General features: G+C 42.4%; 1 long non-coding RNA gene across 1 annotated transcript in view; it reads left to right on the forward strand.

Annotated features, from left to right (window-relative positions):
- LOC121030473 (uncharacterized) overlaps positions 1-16,018 on the forward strand; it is a 41,493-nt gene that overhangs the window by 7,227 nt on the left and 18,248 nt on the right. The window lies entirely within an intron of this gene.

Raw genomic sequence — 16,018 nt, forward strand, 5'->3', positions numbered from 1 at the left:
GTGAAGACTGCTGGTGTTATTTTCATAGGGATTGCATTGAATGTGTTGATTGCTTTGGGTAGTATTGACATTTCATGAATATTTGTTCTTCCAATCCATGAGCATGGGATGTTTTTCCATTTCTTTGGGTCTTCTTCACTTTCTTTCATAGATGTTCTGTTAATTTTTTTAATGTTTATTTTTGAGAGAGAGAGAGAGAGCGTGCATGAGCAGGGGAGGGGCAAAGAGAGAGAGGGAGACACAGAACCTGAAACAGGCTCCAGGCTCCGAGCTGTCAGCACAAAGCCCGGCGTGGGGCTAGAACCCACAAACTGGGGGATCATGACCTGAGCTGAAGTTGGCGCTTAACCGACTGAGCCACCCAGGCGCCCCCTTGTTTTTTTCAGTGTACTGTATTTTACCTCTTTGGTTAGGTTTATCCTAGGTATTTTATGGTTTTCAGTGCAACTGTAAATGAGACCAATTCCTTGATTTCTCTTTCTGCTGCCTCATTATTGGCATATAGAAATGCAATCAAATTCTGTATATTGGTTTTATATCCTGAGGCTTTCCTGAATTCCTGTATGAGTCCTAGAGGTTTTTTGGTGGAGTCTTTTGGATTTTCCGTGGAGAGTTCATGTCTGCAAGGAGGGAAAGTTTGACTCCTCCTTGCCAATTTGGACACCTTGTGTTTCTTTTTGTTGTCTGATTGCTGAGGCTAGGACTTCCAACAGTATGTTGCATAACAGTGGTGAGAGTGGACATCCCTGTCATGTTCCTAACCTTAAGGGGAAAGCTCTCAGTTTTTCCCCATTGAAGATGATATTAGCTGTGGGACTTTCATATCTGGACATTATGATGTTGAGGCACAATCCTTCTATCCCTCCTTTCATGAGGGTTTTTTTCATCAAGAAAGGATGCTGTATTTTGTCAAATGGTTTTTCTGCATCTATTGAGAGGATCATGTGGTTCTTATCCTTTCTTTTATCAATGTGATATATCACATCTGTTGATTTGCAGACATTGAATCATTTGTGCATCCCAGGAATAAACCCCACCTCACTGTGGGGATTAATTCTTTTTATGTATTGTTGGATCCGGTTTGCTGATTTTTGTTGAGAATTTTTGCATCTAATTTCATCAGGGAAATTGGTCTGTAGTTTTCCTTTTTAGTGGGGTCTTTGTTCACTTTGGACTCAAGGCCATGCTGGCTTCATAGAATGAGTTTGGAAGTGTTCCTTCCATTTCTCTGGCCATGACCTTATCTTGTTCTTTCATTTGGGATGCATTCCTCTTGTCTTGGCATTTTTGCTGAGTATTTGCCTTCTCTGTGTTACAAAAGCTCATTATGTTACCTGCCTGTGAGATGAATGGCTTTATGAAGAGGAGGTCATCTAGTGTCCAGGGCCTGGCGGCAGCCAGTGTGGGAATTGCCTTGTTTCCAGCAAGTGGCTCTGTGTGTACAGTGGGGGGCAGAGGAGGGAAATGGCACCACCCAGCTCCTCTGTCCCAGCTCCTTTGTCCCCTCTTTGTGAACACTGCCTCTCAGGGATGCTCTCCAAGATGAGCATATAATTTCCCCACTGTGTGCACCAGCCATTGTACAGATTAGTTTCTATGCCATCTGCCTGCAAGTAGTTTGCTGCCTTCTCTCCAGAAGTAGGCCAGTGCCCTCAGGGCCCTCAGGCCCTCAGTGTCTGACTCTTGATCCTGGCTCAGATCATGACCTCGTGGTCGTGGGGTTCTCTCTCTCCCTCTCTTCCTGCCCATCCCTTGCATGTGCTCTCTTTCTGTCTCTCTCAAAATAAACTTAAAAAAAATTAGTGGTACGAAATACCTTATTTAAGCAATATTGCTTCCCTGAGGGGAATGGCAGGGGTCTATCAGTTAAATTTCCAACACTGACTAGGAAATTCTTTGTTGACTGGTTAAAGGTTACATTCCTGCAGGAATGAAAATAGGTTTGGTGACATGGAACCTTAACATAAGTAACTCCATGATGGGCCTGTGATTTTTCTTAACATTCAAAACCCAAATTTTTACACATCCATTTTTTATTAGAAAGATAGCCCTAAATAATATTTTAGCCATCTACTGCCAGCCCGATTTTCATATCCTGTGAAACTGTGACCATTTGCTAATCATAGATGAAGATCAACTCTGTGACTCTAAGATCATTGTGGGTCTAAGTTACTTTGATCTATGTTACTAAGATCTTTGTGAGTCTAAGTTACTGATGGAATTTTGAAATCTTTGACACAGGGACCACAGCCAGGTTGCTGAGCCATCACTTAGGCACAGAAGCACCCTTTCCATGTCACCTCTCCCTGAAGCATTGCCTTTCCCTCTTGTACTTGTGGGTCTTACCCTTTGGCAAGTCACATATCCTCACGCAAACCTGTCAAAGTGGCCCAGAGAAAGCTGCTTGCCTGTGACTGCCACTTCATGGTCACATCTTTTCCTTCTGAAACCCCTTGAACTTCCTATCATTCTTCTAGTCTTTGAATATCTCTTTGATTTGGAAATATTTGATTCTGTTGTATTCCTGCTAAAAATATGCATGAAAATATTAAAGCAAGGATTCTTTAGAATAAGTGAGCCAGTCACAATGATTCATCTGGCCGTTTGTACATTTTTTTTTTTTTAATGTTCAGGCATGATGTGAAGTACATCCTGTAAATTCTGGGTATCATTCATTATCTAGGATAACCACCTTTACAGAAAGCCATTCAATGACATGCTCATTCAAGATCAGAAAAAACACTTAATTTACATACCACATAATACAGTGGTATATACATATGTTATTACCTTAAAATATGTAAAGTAGATGTTTCTTTGAATTGTATCTCATTGTGCATTCGGTTTTCCGTAACATGAATGCTATTACTTAAATTAAACAATAGTAAGAACAACAAGAATAGGTGAATGTCAACCACTAGCAACTAATACTAGAACTAGTTATATAATATTATGTGTTGAAAAAGTAAAACCATGATTACTAATAATCTTTTCATTCATGATGGGTTTCTAGTTACAAAAAAAAAAAAGAGAAGATAGTACTGAGATCTCCACATACATCAGACTATTTTCTGAATATTGATGTTATATAAGTTGGTACATTATCACAATCAATATCCCGAAGAGATACAGTATTATTAACTAAAGTTTATATGTTTACTCAGATTTCTTTGGTTTTAACCTCTTCTGTTCTAGACTCATCCCAGCTGGCACATTACATTCAATCATCCTGTCTCCTTAGGCTACACCTGGTTATGACTATTTTTAGATTTTCCATATTTTTCATAATCTGCAAAGTTTTGAGGGTACATCTGTAGAATGTATTTTGTAGAATTATCCTTGGTTGGGATATGTCTAACGTTTGTTCATATGCTTAGGCCAGAGTTAATGTGTTTTGGAGCAGAAGATCCAGAGGCATCATGCCATCCATAATTATCACTTCACATAAAGGATGTTTACTCTGAAGACTGGGGTCTTTTGTGGTTCCATACAAATTTTAGGGCTGTTCTAGTTCTGTGAAAAATGCTGTTGGTATTTAATGGAGATTGCATTAATTGTGTCAATTGCTTTGGGAAGTATAGACATTTTCACAATATTTCTACTTCCGATCCATGAGCATGGAATGTCCTTCCATTTCTTTGTGTCATCTTGAATTTCTTTCATCACTGTTTTATAGTTTTCAGAGTATAGGTCACTCACCACTTTGGTCAGATTTATTCATAGATATCTTATTTGGTGTGCAACTGTAAATGGGATGGTCTTAATTTCTTTCTACTGCTTCATTATTGTTGTCTAGAAATGCTACAGATTTCTGTATGATTTTGTATCCTGTGACATTGCTGGATTCATTTATCAGTTCTAGCAGTTATTGGGTGGGCTCTTTAGGGTTTTCTATATATACTGTCATGTAATCTGCAAAGTATGAAAGTTTCACTTCTTCCAGATTTGGATTTGTTATGTTTTGTCTGATTGCTCTGGCTTGGACTTTCAGTACTATGTTTATTAAAAGTGGTGAGAGTAAATATCCTTGTCTTCTTCCTGACCTTAGAGGAAAAGTTCTCAGATTTTCCCCACTAAGGATTATGCTAACTGCAGGGTTTTCACAGATAACCTTCATTATATTGATGTATGTTCCCTATAAACCTACTTTAGGGGGTTATAATTATGAATGGATGTTGTCCTTTGTCAAATGCTTTTTTTCTGCATGTATTGATATGACTGTGGGTTTTTTTTGTTTTGAAACATTCATTTTTGAAACACAGAGACAGAAGGTGAGTGGGGTAGGGGCAGAGAGAGAGGGAGACACCGAATTTGAAGCAGGCTCCAGGCTCTGAGCTGTCAGCAGAGAGCCCAATGAAAGGCTTGAGTCATGAACCATATGGTCATGACTTGAGCCAAGGTCGGACGCTTGAAGGAATGAGCCACCCAAGAGCCCCAATCATATGGTTCTTACCCTTTTTCCCAGTGATGTAATGCATTACAGTGATTGATTTGTGGATATGTAACCACCTTGCAGCTTTGGAACAAATCCACTTAATTGTGGTGAATGATTTTTTAAGGTATTTTTTAATTTGGTTGGTAGTATTTGATTGAGAATTTTTTGCATCCATGTTCATCAGGGATATTGGCCTGGGGTTCTCTTTTTTAGTGGACTCTTTATCTGGTTTTGGTATCAGGGTAATGCTGGCCTCATAGAATGAATTTGGAAGTTTTCCATCATTTTTCATATTTTGGAATAGCTTAAGAATATGAGGTCTTAACCCTGTTTTAACTGTTTGGTGGAGTTCACTTGTGAAGTCATCTGGTCCTAGACTTTTGATTGTTGAGAGTTTTTTGATTACTGACTCAATTTGTTTGCTGGCTATTGTTCTGTTCATGTTTTCTTTCTTTCTGTTTCAGTTTATGCAACTTATATGTTTCTAGGAATTTTTCTGTTTCTTGTAAATCGTCCAAATTTTTGACTTACAAGTTTTCATGATACTATCTTATGATTCTTTGTATTTCTGAGGTGTTGGTTGTGATTTCTCCTAATTTCTGATTTTGAGTCCTTTCTCTTTTTTTTTCTATCTGATACAAGCATTGCTACCCTGGCTTTCTTTTGACATTCATTTACGTGATGTTTCTTGACATCCTCTGATTTTCATTCTGTAGGTGGCTTGAGGTCTAAAATGGGTCACTTGTAGACAACATATAAATCTGTTTTGTTTTTTCATCCATTTTTACACCCTATGTCTTTTTATTGGAGCATTCATTCCATTTACCTTCAAAGGAATTATTGATTTGTATGTATGTATTGCCATTTTATTACCTGTTTTGTTGTGGTGTCTAATGATTTTCTCGATCCTTTCTTGTCTTTCTCTCTTTCATGTTTTGCTGATTTACTTTAGTGATATATTTTGATTTCTTTCTCCTTATTCTTTGCATATTTATAAGTGGTTTTTGATATATGGTGACCATTAGGTTTTTACAGAATTTCTTTGCTTTTAGCTATTTGTATTAAGTTGATGGTCATTTACCTTTGAACCCATTATTTTCTCCTCCTTATGTTTTGGTACATGTTATTATATTTTATATCCATTTTTGTGAGTTCCTCAATTGATTTTTTACAGAAATATTCATTTCTACTGGGTTTGTGTTTTCTACCTCTCCATTGTCACTTTTGGTCTGTCCTTTCCACTCAAAGAGTCCCTCTTAGTATTTCTTGTTGGACTGACTTAGTGGTGCAAACTCCTTTAGTTTTTGTTTGGGAAGCTCTATGTCTCCCTTCTATTCTGAATGACAGCCTTACTGGATAGAGTATTCTTGGCTGCTGATTTTTCCATTCAGCACTTTGAATATGTCATGTCACTTCTTTCTGGCTTGCCAAGATTCTGTTGACAAATCTGTAGCTGTCCTTTGGTGGCTGGGGGCTATGTACCAGGACAACCAGGGGCTCAAGGCTGTGCACAGAGTATGTCAGTGGCTGGGGACATGTGGCTGGGTGAGACAGATGAGGGTAGCTGGGGGTGCACAGCTGGGTGCGGTCAGATGGGCAGTGTGCAGTGGCAGCTCTGCCTGCAGCTGGCCAGACAGGGTGTCCATGCAGTTTTAACAAAGTTTGCCCTGAGGCCAGCAGGCTTGGAGTGGGTGAGTCCCCCAGAGAACTCTTGGGACTGGCACACAGCTAGCACGTTAGGTAGCAAGTGTCTTTGCAGGTCCATTCCCTGGTAGGTGCCTCCGTGCTTAATCTGGGGGTGGGGGAGAAAAATGGTGACTGTGAGCTCCCTCATTGTTGGAAAAGTCCCCCAACCACCCAGAAGTCAGCATGAACAGATCTGTCTCCTGTTGCCTTGGCATTGTGTAAAATGCCATGTTTACATTGCCTCTCTACACAGGCAGGGACCTGATTATCTCTCATCCTCCTGGATCACCCAGTGCTGGGCCAACTGACCTCCAAAGCTCCAGGATCCAAATTCAAGGGAATTCAGCCCCTCTGGTTTTAAAGCCAAATGTTCTGGGGATTAGTCTTCCCTGTGTGAGCTCCCTGGTGTGAGGGCTCACTTTCTCTGCCCTTCCTGCAGGCAGCCGCCCTCCACCTTTCTGACCTTCCTCACCTTTCAGATACAGCTTCTATTTAGTTGTGGAGTTTGTTCTGCCACTCTTTGGATCGCTCTGTGGTTTATGGACTTGGATGTGCATGTTATGTAGTTGAAAACATGGGACAGGATGAGCTCAGGGTCCTCCTAACTCTGCTATTATTAATTTTTTAAATGTCTTCATTTTTTGGATTGTTGACATATGGTCAGACAGACTCCTATCACCCATGCACTTCAGGATTAGAAAGGAACTTTCCAACATTTTCTTCAGCATTTTATGTTTGAAACTCTCTTTAATGAGGTGCAATTTACATATAACAAATAGCCTCAAGTTAAAGGGTATAATTTGATGAGACTTGATCTCATGGGTATAGCACCATGAAGTCACATGGTTTCTCTCTAAACCTTACATCACGATCCCTTTGTGTCTAGTACTAATGTTGCTTTGGAAGTAAGGACTACATTTTTTTTTTTTACACATTTTCGGATATTTCCCAGGTGTCTGAATGCCTGCACTGGGGTACTTCCTTTTCTGATAGATTGTATTCCCATAAGTATTGCAGTGGGTCTACCTTTGGACTTTATCCTGTGTTGTATCTTTCAGTCTGTTCACTTAATTTTGTTGCAGTACTTTAATGTTGAGGGATTCATAATTGGATTGGTTTTCACTAAATGGTATGAGCTGCAGTTCCAATTATGACAGAAAGCACGGGCTTCCTGTGTTAGGTACTCAAGAGCAAGGCAGATACCCTGGGCACTTCAGCTGAGAATGTCACTCTTTCTTTTTGCCAGCCCTCTTCCCTACCCTTGGAGACAAGAATCTCCTTTTGTTCACACAGAAATGTAGGTGAAGTCAGCAGAGAAAGGTCCTTTCTCTTCTCTTCCCTTTGTCTCTCCAACTCCCTGTCGCTACCTTCTGCCTGTCCCTTTCTCTGACTCAATCCCCCAGGTCCACTGCTCCACTCCAGCCATGATCAGGGTGTCTGCTAGCTGCTGGCCTCTGCTCTGGCCATCCCTCAGTGAGGAAACTGAAGGAGGATTCTGTAGTTCACGGGTCTGATCAAGAAATCTCTGCTCCTCAGAGACCTCCTACACATGGTGCTGTCTGTGGAGACCTGGCATACTGGGCGAGGGTCTGACTCCATGTGTGGCCTCCTCACTCCTCTCCCACAGTCACTGCTGGTCCCTCATCCTTCCCCACCATTAGAACTCAGCCATTTCCTGTCTCCATGTGTGGCCTCCTCACTCCTCTCCCACAGTCACTGCTGGTCCCTCATCCTTCCCCACCATTAGAACTCAGCCATTTCCTGTCAGATACCTGTCTATCTGACCCAAGGCACCAGGGAGTCAGTGAATATTTCTAAAATAAGCACCCCATAAATCTAGATATAGGAAGTTACCATCACCCCGGAAAATTCCCTTGGGCTTCTCTCTTCCATCACCACCATTTCTGCCAGTTTGTTACCTGTGTGTACAGGAACCCCACTGTGTACACTCAATGGGGAGTGAGGGTAGATGGTCCTAGAAGCAGACGCTGACACAGAGAGAGAACGATGAAAGGTGTATTAGGGGAGAGTAGGAAAGACAAAGTGGAGGGGACAGGATGGCCAGGGAAAGCATTCTGGCATATCCGACACCTTCTTAAATATATATATATATATATATATATATATATATATATATATATATATTCACCATAGTTTGTCACTGCGCACAGTCCTCTTCAAATTTCAAAATAGTTGTCCTATAATGCAAAGAGATTTTGGTTTATTTCCCTCTGATCTTATGTTTTCCTACATGCATTCTGTCTTCTGTAGTTTATCTGTGGCTGTGGCCATAGATGAACACTTTAGTGTGTGGCTGCATCTGTGAGTCTATATGTAATGGAAAATGATTGTCTTCAGATCTAGATCTCTGAAGGTACACATTCTCATAATTATCTTTTCTTTCTTTGTCTGGTAGGGCCTGAATTTTAATAGAAAAATGAGGGACCCTGTCTTACTGTTTAAAACAGTGATTCCCAATCCCTGGGCTGAGTTGTTAATGGTCTTAGTTTAATGAACTCCTGTGACCATCTTTTTTGGATGATCATTGTGTGGAGATATCTTAATTGAAACTGAGAAGGGTGAGTGGACACTTCCCAGAGATTTTGCAGATGCTTTATGTATTTAATGTCTTCTTCTTATAATGTTCTTAGAAACAAATATTACCCCTGTTTTCACCGATAACACAGCTGAGGCTCCGTGTAGGTCCCACTGAGAACTGGTATTAGGGCTGAGACAGCAGGAACACAGGCAAAGCCTCAGGATATTGTGAGAGAAGTTTGAGGAGATGCAAAGCTGTAGTCAGGGTGATGACAGGGGTCCAGTGGGGGCGGCTTCTGGCCAACCCTAGATTGTAGGTTGACCCACTAAGTGGGTCTGAGTCAGACTTAGGCTGAAGGCCAATGTAGGCACTGAGCTGATCTAGATCCTGTCTCCACTTTTAGTCTCACTGAGGGATATGAACTTGGGCATGCAAGCATTTCCATAAGACCTAGTTAAATTCCCCATATATCCAGGGCATTTTCTCCCCCACAAATTTCCAGAACCTTCAGGAAAACCCAGGGAGACAACAGTCCTTTTAGATGATTACCTACATGCACGTTGGCAACACACTGACATTTTGGAGATGAACACTGCATTGTGCACTGAGAGTGATCCCACTTAGCAGCTCTGTGTGGACTTCACACTCCCTGCTCAGGCTGTGGCCAGGAATGATCTCCAACTGCATCTCACTGATCCCAACACCCTCCCCTCTGCACCTCCTCAAACTCTGTGTACCGTCTTCAACTTCCCTTCTATTCCTGTGTGGTTCAAGTTTCCCCCATTTCTGCACCGGATCCTTCACTGGTGTTTCCATTATGGTGATCACAAGGTCTGTGTCATTTAATGCATGTCCCTCTTTCACACAGGACACCTGATGCTCTAAAAGTTAGGGGTGAGCCTCATTCTTCACAGAACCCAAAACATTGTGTCTCCAAAATACACAACAGTACTGCTGATATGTCTGCTTTTGTGTAAAAAAAAATCCTCTTTCATTTTGACAAGAGAAACCTATAGCTCACTGTATTACAGGGAAGTGACACTGCCCACTGTATGTATGTCCTGAGAAACTTGAGATATGCTACCGTGTCCTCAGGCAGGTTGCAGTTGGATTGCCAAAACTCACAACCATCTCGACATCATTCCCACAAAGTCAATCATGAAGAAGATGAATACGCTTTATCAGTCACTCATCCCGTTCAGGTCGTCTTACCAAACTGAGTATGTGGAGGAGGGGAAGTGGCCCATAGCCCATGACTGGTTATGAAGGGTGATCCATGGGGTACAGCCTGCAAGGCGAACCTAGGAAAGGGCCAGGCCCTCTTGCATACATAATGGCCTGTGGAACAGAAACGAAAGCTGTGTTCATAGGACAGAACCAAGCACCGACACTGGCAAAAAGCAAAAACCTGAAGGAGTAGCGCTCATATCCTACTAGGTTTCCTACCACCGGGTTCCAAGCAGGCAGCATCAACATCAAAAGAACTCTACCCATACTTTGGGTTCCACTTACAGCTTTGGGTGGGGAATGGATGTTATTGGGATAAACTAGCATCTCCATGTGTCTGGAAATGTAGAAACAGCAAGGGCTCTTTTCCTAGATTTATAGACTGAATACCAAATTAGCAAAGTAGCATATTTCACATAGGAAGGTATCTATGTCCAGAATCAACCTCCATCCTTCATCCCCCTCCACCACAGAGGCTGCTTATGTGTATGTGAAGAACTATAGAATGAGAAGGAATGACAATGCCAGTGTCCACACTGGAATCATAGCCCTCGTGGCTCAAAGTTCTGCCTCTAAGCCCCTGCATGTGCCCAATCTACTTCTCTCCTGAAAATGGGGAGATGGGGATCCTGAGGTCCTGCAGAGGACCTGGAAAAGCATGCTCTTAGAGAAACAGGTAACCTATACATGTTAGTTGGGTTCAGCTAATTTATTTTAATTCAGAGGTACTTCTCAGTTTAAGTACAGTACAATTTGCAAGGTAATTGTGTCCTCTGGAAAAATGAGCTGAAATTCTAACAGACAAAATTAACACAAATGCACTTTGATTTCTGGTGTAAGTTTCCATGTGTTAGCTGTACCTGTGACACGGGACACAAGAGAATGTGCTCATGTGAACACAAGTGAAGGACACGGTGGGGACTTGCCACACAGGTAATCTTGGATTTTTTTCTCTTCACAACTTAAATTTCAGTGCATGTTTTCTATGACAAATATGTCACCTCTTATAGTTCAGAGTATTTACACCCAGGGCACATCTAAAGGGATTCTGGACAGCAAGTTTACCAAAATGCTGATGGGTATGAAATTTACTTTGTCTAAGACCATTCTAAATGACACATACAAAAATAGAGGTTGGAGTGAAGGCATTTTGCATTTTCAGATTGTAAGGATACCCACAGATTTTTCTGAACACATTAAAACCCTTGATAGAAATAGGAGAGGAAGAAACAGCAAGAGCAACGATTACACACTGAGGAGATCCAGGAAGAATGAGGCAAGGTAGGAGACTTCCAAGTGGAGTGTGGTGTCATCCTCCTTGATTTACTCCAGGAACACATTGGAAAAGCCCTATGGTCCTCACCCTTAAGCACGCTTAGCTTCTAAAGTTACCACAAAGAGATGCCAGGTGGAAAACAGGGAAGCCCGTAGACTCAGGGGTAAAGGTTTTGCATTTGGAAAAAACAAAAAAAACAAGAACAGCAGGCATACCATACGACACACAAACCAGAGACGATGGCAGGAGAGTGTGCTGTACAGAAAGATGCGGCTGTCCATAAAGACATAGAACTGAAAATGGCCACAGCATTTACCTTGTGCTTTTTGGCAGTTTTGGCAGAGCCAGTGTTGATGTTACTCTTGGGAGTGACACCTACTTCTGGATCTGCAAAGAGCCCTAGAAGGGATGGAGCTTTATTCTGATTTGAGTAGACTGTTTGGAGCTCAAAAACAAAAACACCCTCCCCTCATTCTTCCAACAACTTAAACTATTTGCCCCAGTCAGATCTCAAATCACATGCAGAGGGTATCCCACATGCCCCAGGTGATCCCCGAGAAGAACTTGAAGAACCATCCCTTATAACTTGATGAAGACTCCTAAAAGCCCTGATTCAGATCTATTCATCGCTCATCGAACAACTATGGATGGCTGGGGCCCGACTAGATGGACATATGTTAGGCTGTGCCTTATGCCTCACAGATCCCAGCATGTGGAATGTGTACAGGGCATTTCTGCTGAAGCGCTATGTCTGCTTTTCTGCACACAGCTCCATTCCTTCTCCACAAGAGACACCTGTACCAACACATGGTAGGGGAAATGACAAAGATGAGATCATGAGAAACTTGAGGAATGTGGTAATGGCAGCAGACACATTCCCCTTGCATCACAATGGTCTGTGGTACTGCCTCTGCACCTTGGCCAAAGACCTAACAGCAACAAAAATATGAGTGTGTTTTACAAGTCAACTTCTAGTGCTCACATCATCTTACCAAGAGTTGCAGGTGGAGGGGTTCGGGGTGGCCCCAGGGCCACCAAGATTCAGGAGGTGGATGTGCCTAATAGTCCATGGGGGCAGGGTGCCTCTAGGGTAGGCCAGGTAGAATCGTCCATTAATGGAGGAGGTCCCCAGAATCCAGACTGCCCTGCAGAACAGAAGTGACAGCTATATTCATATGCCAGACAAGAGAACCAATACCAAAAGCAGCTGTAACTCAGAGAAGAACGTGTCAGCACCTGCCACCTTCTCTGCCACCAGGATCCAAGAGAGTAGCATCAGTACCTGAAAACTCTGTCCCTGCCACTGGATAACACCTACAGCTTGGGGTAGTAGATGCCAGAGGTGAAACTACTGTCATCACACATCACTGCCCATGTCTGCAGAAGTAAAATGACAAGGGTCCTGTCCTACAGGGTTAACAGAAGTAATTACAGACTAATGAAGTAGCATTCCCCAGACAGGCAGACATCGATGTCCAGGTTCACCCTGCATCGCTCCTCTACAATGACTCCAGATGCTCTGTTTTTGGTATATTAAGAACACAAAAAAATGGGAATAAACAGCTTATATTCTGCTCATGGAATCACAGCCACTCCTGGCGAAAAGTTCTGCAGCCGGACCCTCACTTTGCCTCCTCTGCTCCTCTCCCTTACAAAGGAGTCTTCCCTCTTGAAGTGTTGTCAAAGGCCTCTGAGACCTCTGGAGAGTGGAGGATGCCTGGAATCTTGCAGGGGAATGATAGTCTTCTGTGAAGAACAAGTTACTTGTAAATGTCTACAAAGCTCAGATGTGTTCATCTTAATTCATAGGGAATTCCGACTTTAAGCATATTACAGGACACAGTAATTATGTCCAACAGAAAAAAGAGGTAGAAATTCACATAACAGATTTAATGCAAGTGTTTTGGTATAAAACTCCTGGTATGTGTCATGAGACTGTATCAGCTCTAACAGTGACTGGGGACACAACCAGAAACTGCTCATGTAAACATAACTGAAGGACACGGTATTCAAACTATTTATACCTCAGGTATAGCTGGAAGGATTCCAGACAACTCATTTACCAACAAAGACGGGAAGGTGATGACTGGTGACATTGACTTTATCAAAGACCACTCTAAATAGCACAGGGCACAACATATAAAGTTGGAGTCATGATGTCTTTTTGCACTTTTGAATTTTAAACAATATGGCAGACTTTCTAACAGGTTAATCTCCTAGCCAGAATCAAGAAAGGAAGACACAGCAGCCACACTGTTCCCACAGAGGTGAAGTTGGAAGGGGTCACCCAGGCCAGGAGACTTCTGTTTGGAGTGTGGGGTCATCCTCCTCTCGTTATTTCCTGAAACACATGGAAAGACCTTAAGGTACTCAGTCTCTAAGAACTTTTGGCTTCTAAACTTACCACAGAAAGCTGACACACTACAAATTGACAAGCCTGTGGGCTCCTGGGTTATGAGTGTGCATTTGGAAAACAAAGAATTAAACAGACATACCATACAACATGCAAAATGGCATGACAAGGCCAGGAGAGTGTGTTCTACAGAAAAGAGGAGGTTTTCCCGAAAGACTTGTAACTGAGAATGGCCCCAGCATTTACCTTGTCCTTGTCTGCATTCTTGGTACAGAGCTGCTGTAACTCACAGAGGTTTCAGAGTTTCTGGATCTACTAAAGACCCTAGAAGGGACAGAGGTTTATTCTGCTTTTAGAGGACTGTGCGGAATGAAAACAATCCCTCTTCTGATTGCTCAAGTATCTTAAACTTTTCCCTACACTCAGGTCCCTGATCAGAGGCAGAGGGTATCCCACATGCCTCAGGTGACCCCCAAAGATAAGGGGGAGAACCATCCCCTCACTTTGATAAAGACCTCATGGTGCCCTAGTCCATGTTGTTTCATAATTAAATAACTGTGGACAGGTCAGGCTCAACTAGCAATTTAGAATTCATCAATAAAACAGAGGTTTCTCAGTATACATCATGGGAAATCACCATTTCATTACAGATTAAGAATAAATATGAGGACGCTTGGGTGGCTCAATGCTAACGCTTGGGTTAAGCATCTGACTCTTGACTTTGGCTCAGGTCATGATCTCACAGCTTGTGAATTCGAGCCCAGCATTGGGTCCTCAATGACAGTGTGGAGCCTGCTGGGGATTCTGTCTCTGCCTCTCACTCTATGCCTCCCAGACATACTCTGTCTCTCTCAAAATAAATAAACTTTAAAAAAAGAATAAAATTGAGAATACCGGTTTGGTGTATATCCTCAATGAATCCTTAAGAAGGGTGTGTTTCTTCAGACTTAAGGCGAATTGTTCAATCTTTCAGCTTATCTATAAGCTGCCTTCCACATGTGAGAAGTTATTATATAAGTAAAGACTAATTTTACACTATTGAGAAAATGAAAACTATGAGAATTTAGCAGTTAAACTGCAGAGTTGAACTGATAACATCAGAGGACTAAGCTATATGGAACTTGAATTTAGGCATGTAGGGCTACAGTTCACAAAACCAAACAAAAATAAAGAACATTAAAAATAGTAAATAAATGACCTTCTCCTCAAATAAAGTCTTCACATTGAGTCCAGGTGGGAAGAAGGATGAGGCCCATGTCCTGTCATCCTTTCCAGGCTCTTCAGACAGGGGGATGCTAGAGGAGGTGGGAGGGTCACAGAGGAGGGGCATGTGTCCACCAGTCACAGGGACAAGTGCCCCACTGCCTGCGGCACCAGAGGAGAACACCCTCCTATCACCCCTTCAGACCACCTGCTGTCCTTAGTGCCCGTGATTCTTTCCAGACCACATGATGATCACCCACAGGAACAGGCTGCACAGCAGAAATTAGGCCACTGTATGTCACAACATGCTCCTTACCTCTCCTTGGAGGGTTCTGCATCTCTGGTCTTCCAGGCATTGGTTTCTTCCTCATGAATCCCTCAGGCAGCCTCTTTCCTTCCATCCAATCCAGTCTTGGATACAGAAAAAGAATGGACTTCTGTAAGAGTTGCAACAATACGTCCTCTACTAGACAACAAACAGTGCAGGTGTCATCCCTCGAAACACCCATAAAAATGCCAGTCAAATGGCCACACCTGTATTTTAAGTAGGCGACCTCCCTGCTCTGCTCTGCCACCTCCCTGTCCCAGATCTGAGTCTTGATCTGGGGGAGAAAAAAACACATCCACCTTCAGTCTTGCCAGACTGTGCACCAAAGAAAGAGGAGGAAACAAGAAAGCACCCAGTTGTGCTGAGCATTCTTCTCATGAACTGCAATCTGAAAAAGCCAACAATGAAAAGCCCGTGTTTAGGGATTCCAAGGGCCACTACACTCACCTGCATGAGGTGCTAAGGGTTCAGTCTGGCAGGCAGAACTCAGATTACCTGGTGTCTGAAGGTGAGCTCTGCCTGCTGCAGCTGTTCTTGTGTTTGTTCAATTTGTTGCCTCTGAATTACAATTGCTTTTGGCAGATAAGGCCCAATATTGGGTATGATTTTAAATAATCTGCCCACGTTCCCATCAACCTCGTATCTGTCCCCGATACAATTTATTCTTACATGATTATAAATGTACGGTAGGATCAAAGCTATTGTTACATCCTTTCCTTATTATTCCATGATTGTAGGGTTCAGAGTTCATAGAATTCCTTCCCATTTTCAATCTTGGCCTAATTCATCATGTGACAAGTGTCTTTCACCATAAAGCTCTATTCTCCTTTAACTTATATCCTCACCATGTTTCCCCGGGTTGCAAAGACAAGGGCCATGAAATGGCACTACCATGTTGATGGGTATGATTCATCATATGACACACTGCTCTCCTATAGATTATGACAATTGACACCACCCCCAAGGAATGT

Source organism: Herpailurus yagouaroundi, unplaced genomic scaffold, assembly GCF_014898765.1.
Source record: "Herpailurus yagouaroundi ecotype Mexico unplaced genomic scaffold, PumYag 140, whole genome shotgun sequence".
Classification (NCBI taxonomy): domain Eukaryota; kingdom Metazoa; phylum Chordata; class Mammalia; order Carnivora; family Felidae; genus Herpailurus; species Herpailurus yagouaroundi.